Here is a 14,421-nt window from a genome sequence, read left to right on the forward strand (position 1 = left end):
TGCTGAAAATAATCAACACTACCCTTCACTATCACGTTGTCTCACTACACTGCATTGTATCATTGAGCAATTTAATCCGCCCATGCAATTGCAATCACACCCAAGTAACACAGTACTAGCAGATTGCACAAATGTAAATATCTAAACTGAAAACCGAGAGGGGCAACGGGTAACTCACAGCACGTAGATTGCACCAACCCGAGAAGCAGAGGTACACCGCACAACAGGGAGCCCAGGAACCAGGCCATAGTTGATAGCACCAGAATAAAGCAGTACGACACCACATAGGCGCACGTATAGCAACGGCACACTGCCGGTCAGAACCAGTAGCACAACACCACAGCACCACCACTACCAGTACCAAGTCGCCGCCGGCCACCGATCGAGGTGCGCGGATGCCGCCCACTGGTGGAAACCCTAGGGAGGCACGTGGGTGCAGGGAGGAGCAGGCACGTGTGGGAACCCTAGCGCGGGGAGGAGTAGGTGGGAGGGGGCGCGGGTGCGGGGACCGGTCGAGGTGCGCGGAGGCCGCCGTCGATGGAAACCCTAGGGAGGCGCGTGGGTGTGGGGAGGAGCAGGCGCACGTGGAAACCCTAGGGCGGGGAGGAGCAGGCGAGAGGGGGCATGGGTGCGGGGAGGGGCATAGGTGCATGGAGGCTGCCCGCCAGTGGAAACCCTAGGGAGGCGCGTGGGTGCGGGGAGGAGCAGGTGCTCGCGGAAACCCTAGGGCGGGGAGGAGCAGGCGGGAGGGGCGCGGGTGCGGGGAGGGGGCGCGGGTGCGGGGAGGGGGCGCGAGTGCGGGGAGGAGCAGGCGCGTGGGTGCGGGTCCAGGAGGCAGCATCGGTGGAAACCCTAACGGCGTCAGAGGAGAAGACCAACAACAGCAGGCGCGCGGCGTCGGAGGAGAAGAGGTGGCGACCCTTTCTTTTATAGTCGGGGAGATTTGTAGGGGCGGTTCCTGATCTATCCGCCCCTACAAATGGGCGGTTCCTAATCCAGCCGCCCCTACAAATATATTTCTAGGGGCGGTTCCTGATCCAACCGCCCCTACAAATATTTTTTATTTTTTTAAATAATTAATTCTGTATTATAAAAACAATTATGTGTATATAAAACAATTGTGACCAAAATAAAAGTACTATAAAAATAATTGTGTATATGCACAAATATAATATTTTGTATTATTCTATATATGAAGAAATATATATAAACAATTGTAGTCAAAACAATATAGAAAACAAAAAAAAAACAAAAATTAAAAATTTGAATTTTAAAACTTTGACTACAATTTTATGATATTATATGAAATAAAATGAAAATATTGTAAACATAAAAGTTGTATAACTCATCAACATGTTCAACTTTTATTTTGGTCATCTTGTCATGTGACTTTGTTTGAACGATTCAAATTTTGAAATTCAAATAATTTTAACTTGAAACAATATTTTGAAAGAGTAAATGATTTCAGATGAAAAACTCGTGAATACCAAAGTTGTAGAAATCATCAATATGTACAACTTTTATTTTGATCATATTTTCATTTGACTAAATTTGAACAGTTGAAATTTTGAATTTCACTAAATAGCAATTTCAAACAAGATTTTGAAACCTTAAATGATTTCAACAATAAAAGTCGTGAACATAAAAGTTGTTGAACTCCTCATTATCTACAACTTTTATTTTAGTCACTTCTTCATGTGACAAAGTATTAATAAATATTGTTCATAAATTTACATATAACTCATAGTTTCATGAACTATACGAGAAACATGTTGATTTGTGAACAATGTTTACTATTATTTTGTCAGATGAAGAAATGATCAAAATAAAAGTTATAGATCTTGATGAGTTATACAACTTTGGTATTCATTACTTTTTCAGCTGAAATCATTTAATGGTTGAAAATCTCGTTCGAACTTGTCATTTTTTTAAATTTGAAAATTTGAAGTGCTCAAACTTGACAAATGAAATTTTGTAGTAATAGAGTGGATGTTCAAATAGAGTCATCTAGATGTTGCAAAGGGTAGTCTCACACACATGCATAAAATGTAGTCTCACACACATACAAAAATATGTAGTCTTATACATGTATATAAATATATAGTCTCACACGCATGCATAAATAAAGTCTTATAAATACACACTTACACAAACACTCCACGTTCAACAACTAGCTAGCCTGCTGTAACAACTTTCCCTTTGACACCTTTTTGTTCCCATGGCATTATGTCTTTGGGGAGGTTCTTTTCCACAACACTGATCTTCTTAGGAAAGTCTATGAATAGCGGTATCTCATCGTAGTTATTGTAAGCTTCAACGTCGTCCATGCCATCAACTCCAATAATGTGTTGTTTCCCAGAGGCAACCACGTGCTTTGTCTTCTTCTTCGGGGGGAGGTTACTTTGTGGGTCCGACATATAGAAAACTTGTGCGACACGTGAAGCGAGCACCCAAGGGTCATCTTGGTAGCCTAGATTCTCGAGGTCTAGGACTCTGAATCCGATCTCGTTCAGTTGGTGTTGTTTGATCCAGCGACATCGAAACAGGCCCACCATTATATCCCTTCCATAGTCAAGTTCACATATCTCTTCAATGATGCCAAAGTATTGGATCTTTCTCCCTAATCCATCAAGAGCCTCTATTCGAACGCCGCTGTTTTGGTTCACATATTTACTATCCTTTGTGTGGGTATAGTACGTATACCCATTGATGTCATAAGCATTCCAAGATGTCACTTGTCTCGATGGCCCCTCCACCAACCTACTAATGGTAATAGAGTCTATGGTTTCTCCAGGTGGTATGTTTTGGTCCTTCAACCATGTAGTTAGTCGTTGCTCGTGTTGTTTCATGACCCAATCATCCGAACAGCCATTTCTCTCTGCCATAATGATAGCCAAGTATTCATCAATGTACGGTTGCATCAGTTGTGCACTCTACAAGACACTATAATGTGCCCGACTCACCTCTTTGTAATCATGGTCGATGAACACTTTTCTACCACTGGTGCCCTTCCCAACCAGCCTACCCTTGTGACGAGAATCGGGTTTACCAATTCCTTTCTGTACTTTTAGGTACTCTTGACAGCACTCGACGACTTCTAAGTATGCTCGATTATGCACGTATCGACTTAGAATTGACATGAACCGCTCGTAGGACCACATTTCATGCAAGTAGCAAGGGCCTAGCGCCTGTATTTGATGAACCATGTGAATCATGAGATGTGGCATTATATCAAAAAAAAGCAGGAGGTAAACATATCTCCAGTTGGTTTTGTGTCTCCACCACAAATTCATGTAGGTCACTCAGCTCTTGCTTGTCAATCGTCTTCTGTGAGATCTTTGAAAAGAAGTAGCACATGTGGGTGATGGCCATTTTCAAGAACTCTAGCTTTATAGCCCTAATTGCAATAGGTAGAAACACTGTCAGCATCATATAGCAATCGTGAGCCTTGCAGTGTGTTATTGACAAGTCCTTTATCGACATTAGCTTCTTCACATTTGCTGAAAACCCAGTCGGGACTTTGATCCCCCTCAGGAAATTGCATATAGCTCTCTTCTCGTCTGGTGTTAGGTTGAAGCACGTCGTGGGCAGAGTGTATTTTCCATTAGCCTCAGGTATCGGGTGAAGCTGTGGCATCATGTTTAGCTGCACCATATCTTTCCGTGCTTTCAGACCATCCTTTGACTTGCCTGTGTCCATCAAGGTAGCAATGAGACTCTCAAAGACATTCTTCTACACGTGCATAGCATCAATGGCATGGGGGACCTCCAAGTCTAGCCAATAAGGTAGATACTAAAAGAAGATCGATTGTTTCTTGAAAGGTACGCCTTCGATAGGAGGTGTGCTTTTATCTCTATTCATCCCATCCGGATTCTTCTTTCCATAGATGACGCGTATGCTTTTCACCATTCTGTACACGTATTCTCCGTTATGACGTCTCTCCGAAAGGGGTTCAATCTCTAGGGCGTTGTTATAAAATCTAAAGAACAATTTGTTGCAGTACTTGTGACTTGTCTTTAAGAAGTGTCGGTTTCTTAGGTAAACTATCTTCTTGGATGCATCCAGGTACACCCATGTAGTGCCATCCAAGCAAACCAAGCATCTCATCTTCCCTTTGATCTATCCAGACAAAGCAAACAGCATGGGGTAATCATTGGTAGTAATAAATATTATTGCTCTACATATGAAGTCCTCCTTTTGGAACGCATCGTACATCTGCTCCCCATGCCTCCATAGCCTCTCCATTTCTTGCATCAAAGGCTCGAGGAACACGTCTATATCAATGCCTGGTTGTTTAGGGCCAGAAATAAGAATAGTGAGGAGAAGGTACTTTCTCTTCTGACACAACCATGTTGGGATGTTGTACATGGTCAAGATCACTGGCCATGTGCTGTGGTCGCTCATCCTCTCATTGAAGGGATTCATTCCATCGGTGCCCAAGCCAAACCGTATATTTCTTGGGTCATCACTGAATTCTTTGTGCTTCTCATCAGACCTTTGCCACTGACTACAATCAGCCGGGTGTGCAATCTTATCATCATCCACCTTGCGCTCATCATCCCACCATGTCATGAGTGCAGTTTCTTTAGGGTTTAGGAAGATACATCTCAAGCAGTCAATCACTAGCAGGTACCACATTACCAAGGCAGGAATTCTTCTCTGCTTTGCATCGTTGCCTAATGGAGTGTCCTCTGGGGGCTGAGATTCTTGTACCACCTTTTTGTACCCTTCTTATTCCTCTTTTTCCCCATGGAGGGTTCGTCCCCACCGTAAAGGTCATTGTTCTTGTACCGGCTGGCCCCACACCGGGGATATTTATCCAGTGACTTGAACGCTTTGCCATGAAAAAGTATACTGTGGTTGGGGCATGCATGGATTTTTTCAACCCCCATTGCCAATGGACTTATGACCTTCTTCGCTTGGTATATGTTGGCGGGAACTGAGTTTGGTTGTGGCAGCACCCATGACAGGAGATGCAATAGATCATTGAAACTACAGTCTGACCAGCCGTACTTAGCCTTCAGGATGAGCAGTTCAAGCACGAAACATAGCAATGTTCAATGTGTCGGACAACCCTTTTCAACACCATACATAGTCTCCTTCGATGCTTTTGTCACACTTTCCAAATTTTCTAGATCTTTCGGGCTATTTAGTAAAATATCTGGTCTAAGGGCTCGAATCATGTCCTCCAAATCATCTTCATCCCCGACACGTGCTCCACCATCATTATTGGCACCATCTTCATCGTTACCATCCCAACCACCAGCATCACCACCTTGTTCATTGCCAAACTCGAAATTCATTCGTGCATCAAGCTCTGCTGAATATTGGGACAGGGATTCTATGGTTTCGTCGTCATATTCCTCCTCATCCTCGTCGTTAATAATAACCATTTCACCATGATGAATCCACACTGTGTAGTCCTCAACAAATCCTCGCATAATCAAATATGATTTGATGATAGTCACATCTGTCCATGCCATACAGTTCTTGCAATCTTTACAGGGGCAAATAATTATATCCTTATTCTCTTTCAATGTCGTTGCATGCTTCTTTACGGCTTCAATAAATTTATCCACCTCTTCACGGAAACCTACCTTAAACCTTAACGAACCATACATCCAAGAGTTCCTGTACTCCATCTAAAGGACTACTTATTCAGATATATATAAAAATGAATCAAATTAATAATTACTTGAGAATAATTGTATATACTTCAGATATATATGAATATAAATCTAATATAATTACATGAAGCATACAAACACACCATGATAGAGGAAAATTAATTAATGGTTCATTTATCCATAAATAATAAAACTACATTTTATTAATTATAATAAACAATTTCAAAGACAACAATTAGCAACAATTATACTTTATTCAATATCTTTCATACAAACCCTAGTCCAATTTCATCAAACATAAATTTATAAAAACAAAATTAATAAAAAAACCAAACCCTAGATCTAGATCCACATGCACATGAAGCATCCATAAAACTAACTAATTGTTCACTAAAATCAAGAAACATGGGTATGATCTTGTTTCCATCCCTAATTTACCCTAGTACATTTAAAACTTAGGTTTAATTTGCTTCATAAGTAGCTCAAGCACCATAGAAGAGAGAGAAAAATAAAACTCTAATTACTCACTAACCAACCATTAAAACTACAAAAAAGTATGTAATAGCATTTTCTTACCTTCTACAACCTCTCCACCAAAGGATTTGAGACAAAAATCTTCTCCCTTAGTAGAGTAATTTTTGGGAGGTGCCTAAGGCCTCCCCACCTTTGTTTCACGGGTTGGAGTGAGTGACCCGAGGAGGAAGAATGTGCTACAGCTATTTTATATGTGGGTCATTTGTAGGGGCGGCTGGTGATTGAGCCGCCCCTACAAATCGAAGCTATGTATATGGGGGGTCATTTGTAGGGGCGGCTGGTGATTGAGCCACCTCTACAAATCGTAGCTATATATACGGGGGCATTTGTAGGGACGGCTCAATCACCAGCCGCCCCTACAAATAGCAACGCCAGGGGCGGCTGGTGATTGAGCCGCCCCTACAAATCAGACCCCATTTGTAGGGGCGGCTTGTATCACCAGCCGCCCCTGTTGTTCCATTTGTAGGGGTGGCTGGTGTTTGGGCACCCGAGCACGTCACTATAGGGGCAGCTAACAAACCATTGCTAAAAATTGTTTTTTACATAGTGACTTTACATAGAGCATCTCCATGGCTCTATAGTCCAGAACTTGAGTTGTAGTGCAAGCTAAAACTACCAAACAACTAAGTGTTGACTTACTGACATGGTTTAATGGTTTAACTACAGGGCACGGCAGCTAAAAATGTTGAAACGATACCGAGTTGTCTACTACACGTCAACACTTCTTGTTGCCATTTGCCAAGTTGCCGCTTTGTTCTATATGGGAGGCACCAACGGCGGAGCTACGTGGGGGCCATAGTGGGCCATGGCCCCCTGGTTCTGAAAATTTTCTAAAGTCCATATACTGTTTAGAGGGAATAGAAATATAAATACAAGGTCATGACTTAATAATAGTGCAGAGTCATGGCAGCTAGCAAGCAATCAGTCCATCCATAGGCATGTCAAACAACACAATCCACATTCAGTCTCCATTTTTCCCTTCTGCTTTTCTTCGTCAGAGTGGCAGTGTCTCCGTAGCTATACATCTCTCACCGCAGATGGCTCTGCACTTGGCTTGCCGCAACAGAGCTCTTGCCAGCCTACAAAGCTCTCGGAACTGCCGCAAGGTGTCTTCTTATTCAGCACCTTGCAAAATGCCCCCCCCCCCCCCCCAGCCTACAAAGCTCTCGGAACTGCCGCAAGGTGTCTTCTTATTCAGCACCTTGCAAAATGCCCCCCCCCCCCCCCCCCCTCCCCCCCCCCTGCTTGGGCTGCACGCTCCGCCACTGGGAGGCACCCATGGTCAGAACCCCTGCTGAACATTTTAAGCATGCTTACAGAGTTAATTATTAACAGGTTGTCTGAGCAGTTTGCACTTGCATTATTACGCGTAATGGGTGTTACGTATATTAGTTTTGGATGCTTCAATGCTTCAAAGGCGGAGGATACTTCCCTTCCAAGACGATGGTTATTTTGATTTTTATTCTATGTCAAATAAACTATTTTGGTTATTTTTATTTTTATTCTAAGTCAAATAAATTAAACTATTTTTAACTATGATCATGCCTATTGTATAGAAAAATGACAGCAACATTTACGGATATTAAATTAGTTTTATTAAATCCACCAAGAAATATGTCTTGCTAATGCATTTTATGGTATTGTGTAATCTTTTTCCTATGAGTTTGGTTAAATTTAGAGAAGTTTAATTCATAACAAAACTAAAGATGTCCTGTATCAAATTTAATATTGTGGTCATTCGGTTTTCAAGCATAAAACTGAGTAACATCACCGGTGTAGCGCTCCTTCAGCCTCAAGAGCCGCTTGATACAAGCTAATGTATGTACATGCTTAGTTTGTACCAATCATATTGTCAGCTGATGCACACGCAGCACACATACGTGTTGCATGCTACTGAAACTCAAAAGGGAGGATTATTTTGTGAGTGACACACAACATGCACATAATAGAAACTATATATCCGATCTGATTGGGCGAAAGTTCCATGATTGTGGTATATGCAACTAAGCTTCTATGAACCTGACCGCAAGAAGAAGTCTTGACGACTTCACCATTTCGTGCTGGAAGTTCCAGGAAGCTGAAACTACGCTATCACCAGCATAAAATTTCCGGTTGCTTAGTAGACAATTATTCTCCTGCTGGTTCATTTATTAGTTTCTCGTCCTGAGTTTGGCATCCGGGAAAAAAAATCATGCCTGGAGATACCAAAAAAACTAGCAAGAATCACCTGCACAAAATGAGAAATCGCGACATATGGCTAGACAAGGTCCTCCATGGTCAATGTACAAGTGTTTTTTTAGTTCAAATTTGAATTATTCTATAGGGCAAATATGATGGGTTCGTGTTAAAAGACCATTCTCATTTGAGTCCATAGTCCAACATTGGACCTTACAGATCAAAGTGCTAACTGAGCTGAAAGATGCAATTTTAGTACTTTTGATTATTTCTTTTCATGATGGTACAAAATTGGAGTTCAAAGTCTCCAGCTTCCCTAGTGAAACACCAGGAGTGTCGTGTGGCTCTTCCACAAATCATGGGCGCTAACCCAAACGGAGATGAGAAATGTCCTACGTTTTAGTCGTCGTTTTCTCGGGAATGATATACGGTGAAGTTTAATCATTATCAGAGAAAAGGGAGATTAATACAAAAGAGAAGACATATATTGAAAGTTCAAGCAGATCTTGCTTTGTATTTCGACGATATATAGTGCAGTTTGCTTATAGTAGCAGTAAAAAAATTATAACTTCTTTTGCATGTAGTACATGAAAAATATTGTCAATTTTAAAGTGAAGGGAGTTGCGCCATGCTCTAGCCCTTTTTGTTTCTGTATATGAGGGGAAACAAGGCTATATATATGTATTAGCCATATGTGAGTAACACAAGAAGCTCTAGAAATTAGGAGACGTAAGAAGGGTTATAAAGATGTTAAATTAATATACAATAGCATTATGCTTGCAGCTTCACACATAATCATATAGACCTGCATTATTTTGTTTTCTCCACAGTCAAGTGACATAAAAGTTAAACGTTCTGCTGCTAAATTAGCCGTCCTAGCTCAGTGGTAGAGCGTGTGGCTTTTAACCACGTGGCCAGGGCAGGGGCAACAATATCATTTTATCGCTGTTCTCTCTCCTCAACCGGCTGCAATCGATCTATGGTGTCCTGTGGCCTAATTTCACCGAACCAGAATGTCTTTTGGCAAAATGCTCCAAAATAGGTGTCCACCAGCAAAGGACCATCGCTTTGATGTCCAACAGATAATTGTTCCTATTTCGAATGGTTGTAGAGACTCATGTACATCGTTGTATGATTATAAATCAAACCAAGTTTGGATAAACTCTGTTTTTGAGCTATCCATAGTTCGGAGGGTCAATATCTTATAGGTAGTCTTCTATTCCAAATTAGAAGACATTTTAGCTATTTTAATTGTATATCTAAGTCTTTCACAACTTAAAAAAAAAAGAGGTGGATACTTTTTCGTGCGATTTTAGTTTGGGTCGTCTGACTGCCTCCCTTACGATCCTGACGTCATCCCATGAAACTTTCCGCGCCACAAGGTGGGATCGTGAAACTATCATTCATGTAATCACCCTAGTACCGGATGAAAAGAAATCACCGCAGCCTGCCGCTCGCCCACGATGCGCAGTCATCTTCACCCGCGCTTGCCTTCCTGCGATAGCCCACGCTGCCGCACCCTCGCGCCTGCACCGACACCTTGCCCTGCCCTTGCTGAAACACCGCCGAACACCCGTTGCGAGGAGCCACGCCCGTCGCCGTGTCTCCGCCGGACGCCGCCACGCCGAAGGATCCGCCTGCTTCTCTTCAACGATGGCCGCGGCACGCCCTCGCGCCTGCACCAGCACCTCGCCCTGTCCTTGCTCAAACACCGCCGAACACCCATTGCGAGGAGTCGCGCCTGTCGCCGTGCCTCGTCTCCGCCGGACGCCGCCACGCCAAAGGATCCGCCTGCTCCTCTTCAACGACGGCCGCAGCACGCCGAAGCCCACACCAGCGCTTGCAAGAACCAGTCGATCTCCCCACGCCGGTAAGTCGCGATTTCTGATCCATTGTTTATGTTTGTTCGAAAGATTCCGGCCGCTGGCCAGCCGCAGTCCAGTCGATCGTTCGGGCTAGCCTATGGACAACAGTTGCAGTTGTGTTGTGAATCTGGCATTCTACATTTTTTTTATCTGAGCAAGCGATTGAAACCTGGCACTGACGAGGGGTTACAAGTTTTTGCAACCCTGAAAATGAAGATGGATCTAAAACGGCTGTTGCAGATTGAATATGCAATCCTTTGCAGATTGCACAAGATTATTTGATGTGTGCTTTCTTATATGCTTTGTGAACCAATGATGATGGTTCATTAAAAATAAATTGATAGCAAGCAACTTGGTCTTTGTTTCTCAATCATGGGTTTGGCTCATGATAATCTTGGTTCTTAACTAGCAAGTAACTTTGTCTGTACTGCTGTTGTTGTTTTTTGTGTTATTTCTTTTTGTAACTTGGTCTTTGTTTCTCTGTACTTTTTGACTGATAGCGTGGCGACACAGGACCTGCATCTTGCCCCATCGTCGCCGGCCACACCCTTTGGCCAGCTGATCAGAGGTCCGGGAGCCGGCAGGTACTCTTCTGCTCAGGTAATTATTAGTACTGGTTTGTGGTGGTATTACGGTGGACTCTGGATTTGTGGATTGCATTCTTGGTTGCAAAACTTGATGCTTGTAGCCTGCTGGTTTTTATATCTTGAAAATTCTATAGTCCCTGCTAATGTAAATTCAGAAGTTGCTATGTCATTTGCATCCTGGCCAGGTATTTGTTAATTGTTAAAACTTTGCAATTAAATAAACAATAAAAACATGTAACTACCCATCGGAGTTTGTCCTAATGAGAATTCACTATTTGTTTCATTTTTATCCAACAGCTTTCACTATGCAGATATGACATTTTCATTTCTTATTCCTTTTTCGAGTCTAAGCCTCTTTGGAAAAGTGGATCTATGCTTTCAATTGCTGTAATGATCAGCATGTCTGGTGGTTAAACTCTGTGAACCGTTCTTTGCCTCTTGAACCTGACATCCTAAACCTAACAAATAATTGCGTGCGGAGCATACAGCTTTGATAGTTAGATCATATAGAACTATTACTGTTCACGACCCTAACTAATCTCGTCGTATGTTTCTGACACTGCAAAAATGTTTAGTGCACAAGCAATCAGATTCCCTTGACAACCCCCTTTCTGCTGCCTGCAATTTGCAGTTTCAGAGTTACTGTAGTTAGAGCATTCCCTTGTTAACCTTACATGCTCGTAGTGTCATTTTCTCAGGATATCTGTCTGCCTATTCAAATTCAGTTTTGCATGTACTGTACACCATCATGCACAGTATGTCTGCATGCACAATCACAGGCGCTTGAGTTTTGTTGGGATTATAAAAATACTGTTAGAAATTCAAGCCCACGGTAAGTTGCTCATTAGAGCTTTCTTCTGACAGTAAGTTACCGAACTTATTTTTTACTGAGGGTTAGGACTTAGGACACTAAGCTGGAAGTTGCTTACTTGTCACACAAATTGCGAAGGCTAATGACCACTTTTTTATGATGTGAACAATAATATAATAGTTAATCGAGAATATCAATTTGACATGTTCCAATTTATACCTTCAGGGTTAGGAGCACGTAAACTGGGCAGCTGTCCAATTTATACCTTCAGGGATATTTCAAAAAATAAATTAAATGATCTATTCCTCCATACATAGTTGTGGCACACCAGATGACGATCCCATTGTAGATGACGATGACGATGCCTCCACTGTCCGGCCTCGGTGCACCTCCTCTGCGCTCCAGCGATCTCGATCTACCTCGATACCTCGACTGGTAAGGTCAGCACCTCGTGAAACCTGATTTCTCTTCCATGATGTCCTCCCTGATCCCCTTCACAGAGAGATGAAATACCGAAGGATGCCAGGGCAGGGACGTCCGATCTGGTGTGTGTGTGTTTCGCCCTTGCCGCTTTTGCTTGCTCACCTACTTGTCATGTTCTGTTGCGAAGGGTATCAGGGATTCAGGGCTTGTGAACTTCATACTCAGATTGTATTTGTGAAGTATGGCATAAAGGTTGACAGGGATGATGCCCGCCATCTATGGACTGAAATGACCTCAAGGTAATGTATGGCACAAGTTTTAATTTCTCGTTGATTTTTTTGTGAATTTGATATGAATTTCACTGTTTCCTTTCATTTGGGTCCGAATTAGAGTGGCAGCTTTGAAAATGCTCTAAACGTAATTAATCTTGTACTATAATTGTTCAAGGACCTGGTGTCCTGCACCCATGGATTAGTTGCTGTATTGGTTGGTTTGCTTATTTCCCCTTTCATTTGTTTCATTATGGATTTTTGAACTATGACTCCTTCAGTGCTGTGAGCTGCTACTTGTATTTTTAATTGATCACAAAACTTCTTACTGCAATACATGCCATACTTTTGATTCATGTGGCACGATTGAAGGCCATACCAATATTCTGCGGTACCTCTGCACAAAACTCTGCTAGACATCTGTGAGGCTTCAGTCCATAGTTCTGTGCTGCTTGTTGGGAAGAGGATGATATATGAGAAACCTTCCCTGGACGCTGATGTTTTAGATGAATCAGAGTTGGCTCTTTGGTGCTGGAGGTAATTTAGGTGTTACTTTACAAATTGGTGCTCTTTTGATTCTATTGTTTTGTATTTTCTTTAAACACTTAATCTTTTTAAATGCATATGCAGATAAGAGATCTGAAATTGATGCCTGTGAAAGCATATGCAGATAAGACACATGACAAGAATTGTGATAAATGTATACGACTGAGGTGACATTGGTGCTTTGATAGGTTCAAAGTGATGGTCAAGGTCATTTTTTTCTGCAATTTTGGAACATATTGCCTAAATCAAGTATGCACGTATCTATAACATGAAAGAGATAATTTTCTGGAAAGTTGTTTAAATTCAGAATTAAGCCTTTCAATTATCTCAGAGCCAATCTCAACATCCATGGTTGCAAAAAAAGAGTTTTCATGTATTGATTGTTGATTCTTGCACGGACATGGTGTTGGAGCTGCTAGGATTGCGCAGTCCCAGCAGCGGCGAGGCTGGGACGCCGTCCTGTTGGCCGGCGTCGGAAACAGTGAGCAGTGAGAGCACTAGGGAGCCAAGGAGCGAGAGAAATAACTCAATCTCTGGCTGATTTCTTATTCATCGATCATTCAGTACAAATAGCCAAAGGATGAACTAACGCTTACAAGTCCAAAGCTCATGCATACTAAATTTAGAAAGGAACTAATCCTGAAGATCCCTGGTGGCCGCAGGCTTGGTCACAGCTGACCACACATGGCGTTGGCCAGTGGTGACCACGCACTGCTGGGCTGATCGCGCATGGCGCTGGCATGCACGGTTCCTAGCCATGGGTGTGCTTCTTCCTGTGGTATACCTCTCCGGCCATAACATCTCTCCCCCCATTGAGAAACAGCTCGTCCATGAGCTGGAACTCTGGATGAGCAGCGCGAAGGGAGTCGACCGGCTCCCAAGTGGCTTCGGCTTCAGGGAGACCTGCCCACTGAACGAGTACATGCCAAGTACCTTGGCGTAGCTGAGCGCGCAGGGCCTGTTCTGGAGCTTGGAGAAGACGGCCATACTGAAGTGGGGGCAGTGTCGGTGGAGTCCCGTAGAAGGGCTTGAGGACGCCGATGTGGAAGATATCGTGGATGCGGGCTCCCTCTGGTAGTTGAAGATGATAGGCGACATCACCCACGCGTTCCAGCACTTCGAACGGTCCAGCATAACGCAGGCTCAACTTGTCGCGCTTGCACGGTACTAAGGACTGCGTCGGACAATGCGGCATGCGTAGCCACACCCACACGCCGACTGCGAACTCCAGCGGTCGGTGATGAGCATCATAGTGGTGCTTGACGTAGGCTTGAGCTTGCAATAGTCAGTCACGGATGTCGGCGAGGAAGGTGTTGCGGTTGCGCAGCAGGGCGTCCACCGTGTCCGTGCGTGCCGAAGACGGTTCATATGGGAGCAGAGCCGACGGAGGGCGGCCATAGACCACCTCAAACGGAGTCATGCACAGCGTCGAGTGGAATGATGTGTTGTAGCAACACTCAGCCCACGGTAGCCACTCTAGCCACGCACGCGGACGGTCACCAGTGATGCAGCGCAGGTACTAGGCGATAGTCTAGTTGACCGCCTCAGATTGGCCATCCGTCTATGGGTGGAAGTAGGGATGAA

General features: G+C 43.4%; 1 long non-coding RNA gene across 1 annotated transcript; it reads left to right on the plus strand.

Annotated features, from left to right (window-relative positions):
• Positions 1–9,908: 9,908 nt before the first annotated feature.
• On the plus strand, positions 9,909–12,283 carry LOC136551325 (uncharacterized). Its single transcript, XR_010782530.1, has 3 exons — positions 9,909–10,206; positions 10,702–10,801; positions 11,825–12,283. It is a non-coding gene; the product is annotated as an uncharacterized lncRNA (long non-coding RNA).
• The last annotated feature ends 2,138 nt before the right edge of the window (positions 12,284–14,421 follow it).

Source organism: Miscanthus floridulus, chromosome 4 (genome assembly GCF_019320115.1).
Source record: "Miscanthus floridulus cultivar M001 chromosome 4, ASM1932011v1, whole genome shotgun sequence".
In the NCBI taxonomy this organism is placed as follows: Eukaryota; Viridiplantae; Streptophyta; class Magnoliopsida; order Poales; family Poaceae; genus Miscanthus; species Miscanthus floridulus.